Source organism: Mandrillus leucophaeus, unplaced genomic scaffold (genome assembly GCF_000951045.1).
Source record: "Mandrillus leucophaeus isolate KB7577 unplaced genomic scaffold, Mleu.le_1.0 Scaffold119, whole genome shotgun sequence".
NCBI classification, from domain to species: domain Eukaryota; kingdom Metazoa; phylum Chordata; class Mammalia; order Primates; family Cercopithecidae; genus Mandrillus; species Mandrillus leucophaeus.
Genome location: NW_012100209.1, coordinates 5,554,594 through 5,560,996, shown reverse-complemented (window position 1 = coordinate 5,560,996; position 6,403 = coordinate 5,554,594). Strand labels below are relative to the sequence as shown.

Below are 6,403 nucleotides of genomic sequence, written 5' to 3'. Positions count from 1 at the left end.
CACATGGACACAAAGAGGGGAATAACAGACACTGGAGCCTGTTGAAGGTGGATGGTGGAAGGAGGGAGAGGATTGGGAAAAATAACTAATGGGCAGGAGGCGTCATATCTGGATGATAAAGTAATGTGTACAACAAACCCCCATGATGAAAGTTGATCTGTTTAACAAAGCTGTACGTGCACCCTGAAGTTAAAATGAACGTTAAAAAAGATTGCTTTCAAAAAATCGTTAAATTTTCACATAAATACTGGAATCCTCAAAATCAGACAGTCATTTCAAACAACACGAATTTCAGATGATCCCTTTTATTTAGAGGTCATGCATCTCTTTGTTTTGATGTAATGTTACATCCTTATATCAGTCTACTTTTAAAAATTCTACTTAAAACGTATTTATATTTTTTAAATACATATATTGCCAGCTTGGAGAGACGTGGGGTACTTGACGTTGTCTTCACACGTTCATTATCAATTCTCTATAAATGCTGCTGCCCCCGCTGCCATCAAAGTTCTTATGCTTCCTCTTGGCGGAAGCTGTCAATTCTTCAGTCTTAACGTGTAATTTATGTATGACCCATTTCAGTGCTTCTTGGCCTTTATTAGCATTTGAAGATATTGTTCTTGCCATCAGTTCTTCAAGGTAACTGCTGAGGCTCCCTCTCTTCAGTGATTATGGCTTCTTGAGTCAAAATAGGTTTTTTTTGGGTCCTGATGATGTGGTTTGGGTATAAATCTCTCATCTACTGAAATTGTATTTGTAAGTGAAATATTAGTAGATTTAAGTTCCATTGTTTTCTCGACAGGATTAACTACAGAATATTCTAGTACATATGTTTTGGGTTTTGCTGAACCAGTAAGAGGTTTGCAGTTCCCACTCTGTGCGGGGAAGTCTGTAGCTGTGCAGCTCTCCGGAGGGATCTATGCGTCTGTTCAACACGTCATCCCACACCATGCTCGGGTTCACAGGGCTTGGGTATTTATGCATTGCAGCTGTTGCAACAGTTTCCCACGGGTGCTGAAAAACGTGCTCTCAAGTCCAGATCTTGATGCTGCAGACAGTCCGAAAGATGTCTGGGCAGCGCAGGGGAAAATGAGGCAAAGAGGTTACATATGCCCCATGCCATAAAGAGCACCCCAGCCAGCCTCGCAGTATGCGGGTGCCATCGGCCTCACTCGAGGGACATCCCAAATCCCTCCTTCACTCGTTAAGACAACGTAACCTTTAAACCTTTTAAAGTGGGGATCCCCAACTCCCCAGGCAGAGAACCGGTGGTGGTCGGTGGTCTGCTAGGAACCCTGAGGCACAGCAGGACGTGACTGGCAGGCAAGCGAGTACTACCGCCCGAGCTCAGCTGGTCTGAAGTGACAGATTCTCATGAGCGCCCACCCTATTGTGAACTGCGCATGCGAGGAATCTACTTTGCGCGCTTCTCCTGAGAATCTGACGCCTGATGATCTGAGGTAGGGCAGCGTCATCGCCAAATCATCCCTGTCTCCCCAACCCCCATCCATGGAAAAATTGCCTTCCACAAAACCAGTCTCTTGTGTCACAAAGGTTGGGGACCCCTGATGTAAAGAACACTGTTAATGTCTATTTTCTGCCTTCATCTGGAGGGCCACAGTCAGTTTTGAAGCAACTCCAGCAAGTGATCCACCCAGTTGTCCCCTCCCACTCTGTTAGTATCTAGAGCTCCTCAAAGACCCTCTGGAATTTAGACTAAAGCAAGACTGCGCCACTGCACGGAAGCCTGAGCGACCCAACTAGCAAGACACTACGTAAAAAAGAAAAAAAAAAGGGCTCTGAGCTGGGTCCCTGCCCCCTTTCTGTCTGCTTCAGGCCCATCTATACCAATCCTGATTTACCAGCTTGAAATACATTTCACAGGTGGAGAATAGGGAAAGGCTTTACTCAACACGTGTACAGTTTCAATGGAAGAACTATCACAATTGTGAGTACATCAGGAACGGTGAGTTCCTTAGCACATTGCATATTATTCATTCCATGAAGAGAGTTTCTCTAAATGAAAAATGTTTAGGACGTTCAGGAGGGGAAGAACAAATTAAGGAATGATCTCCACAGCAGAGACCTCAAGGCTCTTGTGCGTGCAGGGCACAGTTCCAGCGTAAAAGTCCGCAGGGACAGTATGAGGGTCCCCACTGGGGTGCCTCGGGCTCCTTCCAGGGCAGTGTTCGTTGAAGCAGGTCGTACCGCAGGCTTGCTGAAAGGAAATGCTGCTGCCCCCGCTGCCATCAAAGTTCTTATGCTTCCTCTTGGCGGAAGCTGTCAATTCTTCAGTCTTAACGTGTAATTTATGTATGACCCATTTCAGTGCTTCTTGGCCTTTATTAGCATTTGAAGATATTGTTCTTGCCATCAGTTCTTCAAGGTAACTGCTGAGGCTCCCTCTCTTCAGTGATTATGGCTTCTTGAGTCAAAATAGGTTTTTTTTGGGTCCTGATGATGTGGTTTGGGTATAAATCTCTCATCTACTGAAATTGTATTTGTAAGTGAAATATTAGTAGATTTAAGTTCCATTGTTTTCTCGACAGGATTAACTACAGAATATTCTAGTACATATGTTTTGGGTTTTGCTGCACCAGTAAGAGGTTTGCAGTTCCCACTCTGTGCGGAGAAGTCTGTAGCTGTGCAGCTCTCCGGAGGGATCTATGCGTCTGTTCAACACGTCATCCCACACCATGCTCACAGGGCTTGGGTATTTATGCATTGCAGCTGTTGCAACAGTTTCCCACGGGTGCTGAAAAACGTGCTCTCAAGTCCAGATCTTGATGCTGCAGACAGTCCGAAAGATGTCTGGGCAGCGCAGGGGAAAATGAGGCAAAGAGGTTACATATGCCCCATGCCATAAAGAGCACCCCAGCCAGCCTCGCAGTATGCGGGTGCCATCGGCCTCACTCGAGGGACATCCCAAATCCCTCCTTCACCCCTTAAGACAACGTAACCTTTAAACCTTTTAAAGTGGGGATCCCCAACTCCCCAGGCAGAGAACCGGTGGCGGTCGGTGGTCTGCTAGGAACCCTGAGGCACAGCAGGACGTGACTGGCAGGCAAGCGAGTACTACCGCCCGAGCTCAGCTGGTCTGAAGTGACAGATTCTCATGAGCGCCCACCCTATTGTGAACTGCGCATGCGAGGAATCTACTTTGCGCGCTTCTCCTGAGAATCTGACGCCTGATGATCTGAGGTAGGGCAGCGTCATCGCCAAATCATCCCTGTCTCCCCAACCCCCATCCATGGAAAAATTGCCTTCCACAAAACCAGTCTCTTGTGTCACAAAGGTTGGGGACCCCTGATGTAAAGAACACTGTTAATGTCTATTTTCTGCCTTCATCTGGAGGGCCACAGTCAGTTTTGAAGCAACTCCAGCAAGTGATCCACCCAGTTGTCCCCTCCCACTCTGTTAGTATCTAGAGCTCCTCAAAGACCCTCTGGAATTTAGACTAAAGCAAGACTGCGCCACTGCACGGAAGCCTGAGCGACCCAACTAGCAAGACACTACGTAAAAAAGAAAAAAAAAAGGGCTCTGAGCTGGGTCCCTGCCCCCTTTCTGTCTGCTTCAGGCCCATCTATACCAATCCTGATTTACCAGCTTGAAATACATTTCACAGGTGGAGAATAGGGAAAGGCTTTACTCAACACGTGTACAGTTTCAATGGAAGAACTATCACAATTGTGAGTACATCAGGAACGGTGAGTTCCTTAGCACATTGCATATTATTCATTCCATGAAGAGAGTTTCTCTAAATGAAAAATGTTTAGGACGTTCAGGAGGGGAAGAACAAATTAAGGAATGATCTCCACAGCAGAGACCTCAAGGCTCTTGTGCGTGCAGGGCACAGTTCCAGCGTAAAAGTCCGCAGGGACAGTATGAGGGTCCCCACTGGGGTGCCTCGGGCTCCTTCCAGGGCAGTGTTCGTTGAAGCAGGTCGTACCGCAGGCTTGCTGAAAGGCTGGGGTTCCTCTCCTTTCCGGGTTCCTTCCTGATGGAATCGTGGGTTTTCAGCAGCTTCCGGGGGCGGCCTGGACTGCAGAGGTCCCCATGGGCTTGTGTCCTTCCACCTGCGCAGGCGCTGGCATTTCCAGGCTTCATCAGACCGCTTTGGACCTCGCGGTAGGTAGCATTTGCGTCTTCTTGAGGTGACTGACGCCCGTCTTTGGTTTCAGCCATTGATTCCTCGACATGGGAGTCTCGAGGCCGTTTTTGGCCCCTCTCATCTCCGGGAAGGGCTCCGTGCCCGGTGGAGGCGCAGTGCAGCAGCCAGCCCGCAGCAGAGCTCCGGTAGAGCTGATGGCATTGGCAGGAATGGCGACTCAGCACAGGGAAGTTATCCAGTGCCCAGGCCCAAGCTTGCTCTCGGTTCAGGTCCCGTGCCATGTGGGGCTCTGGACCTGCCTGCCTCCAAGAGAGCTCTTCCAAGGTTGATGGATGGAACTCCATAGCCTCAGCCTTCCAAGGCTTGACCTGGCCTAACTGGTCTAGGAATAGAGCAAATGACTCAGTCCATCACTGACTGTGGGTTTTTATAGCATTTTGTCTTGTACAGGAAGTCGGACATAATACAATCATGTGGGGATTAACACTTATTTGCCCTGCTTATTGCTTCAGACAGTGAAAGGATTATGGTGAAAATGTTATCAATTCGGAAGGCCCTATTGAAAGCCCTTGGGTTTTTATTGGATCAGGCATTAATAGGGTGGGGCAGGGAGTGAGAGAATAATGGATCCAGTTATTGGCAGTTTTTTTAAAATTTCAATAAGAAATTGGCATTTTTCAATATTTTGCAATTAGGTGAGATGTTAAGTGTACACTTCTTATAGATATGCTTTATCAAATTAAGGGAACTCTCTTTTTCAATTTGCTATGATGATTTTTATATTAATAATAAAACTGAGTTGAATTTTCAAAAAGTTTTTTTTGTATCTTCAGAGATTATCATGTATTTTTTCTACTGCTAATGTGGACAATAACAGATTGATTTTCAAATAACAGACCCAAGTCGAGTTCCTGATAAGCTCCATTAGATTATGATGCATTTTTTAAAGTATATTACTTGATTCAGAATGCTAACATATTATGATTTTGCCCTGTAATTTTGAGAACTATTCCCTGATGAAAAAACTGAGGAGGGGCACTAGAGTGATGAATGAAATGTGCATATGAGTACTTACATTTGCTAATATTTAAAAAGGCCTTTCTGTGTATGTTGTTGTCCCACTCAGCCAAAGACTTTTCAAATACAGGAAACGTGTTTCATTTGCAGCATGTCAACAGTCAAGATTGGCCTCAGTCAGTTCTATTTTTGAAAAGACTCTGAAACAAATTTTAGTACAGAGTAAATTTTTGAGTATTCCAACAGCAGGGGAAAAGCACTGAGGTATATGAGGTGAGCAGAGAGACATATTTTATTTGCTTGGCTTTCCCCTCAAAATATTGCTGAAATAAACACTTGTGTGAGATTGCTTTATTAAAGAGTGGTCCTTACAAAGTGGGAGTGAGAAGAAAGAGGAGAGGGGCAGGGACGAGTATATTCAATGCTATGCTTCCTAGTTGCTCAATCTTGTATCAAGCATGACCAGAGGTGACTTTACTATCAAACCAATAAAGTTTAACTTTAAGGCAAACTTCCAAAGAGTTTGTAAAACATTTGTCCTAAAACATTTTTGTAATTCTCTCATAAAGAAAATCCCCTACTTCCTGTATGAACACTGATTCCACAAATTTGAACCCACTCTGAACAGCACTGATTTGTCTATCTTACGAACCATCTTCTGAGAGGCCATATGAATAACTGCTTCTCAGCACAGTCCACTTAGGAGGAATAAAAGGATGGAATATATCCATTGTTGAAGAGATAACCCAATTCTCACAACAAAAGACCCCAGTGTACCAAATAGAAGAGAGAGGGAATACTAGTATTGAGTTGGCATTAACATGCATATAAGGTAGCCTGAGAACTACAAAGTTAGGCCTCATCTCATACATTTTCAGCAGAGCAGGGGGAAGCAGGATTAATTCCTTTCTTTCTTCAAATAGAGAACACCTTACAATAGTATCTTGCTATCTGCTGAGAGACCCTCAGCTCATTCTAGGGGTACTTCTAAGAAATGTCTACATAGTATTTGTCCCATGCCTTGGATAAATTGCTACGTTGTACAAATTTGAGATTCAGCTTTACCTTTAGCAGGAGTAATCTAAATTCCAACAGCTCAGCTATGGATTAAGACTTACCATATTAGATGTGATGTTACTGTTGCATTTTTACATGGTGTGTAGGAAAAGAAACAAAACACTCTCAAATAGTATAAGCATAAAAAGATTTATTATGGGATAAAAGTCACTTAAAATCTGGTAGAAAAGTGTAGACACAGATTTTAGGCTGAATGTC

The 6,403-nt window shown here is 44.7% G+C and overlaps 2 pseudogenes; both read right to left on the bottom strand.

The window, feature by feature from the left end:
• Positions 1–289: 289 nt before the first annotated feature.
• Positions 290–1,183, bottom strand: LOC105529542 (annotated as a pseudogene).
• Positions 1,184–2,040: 857 nt separating this feature from the next.
• LOC105529534 lies at positions 2,041–4,392 on the bottom strand (annotated as a pseudogene).
• Positions 4,393–6,403: the final 2,011 nt, after the last annotated feature.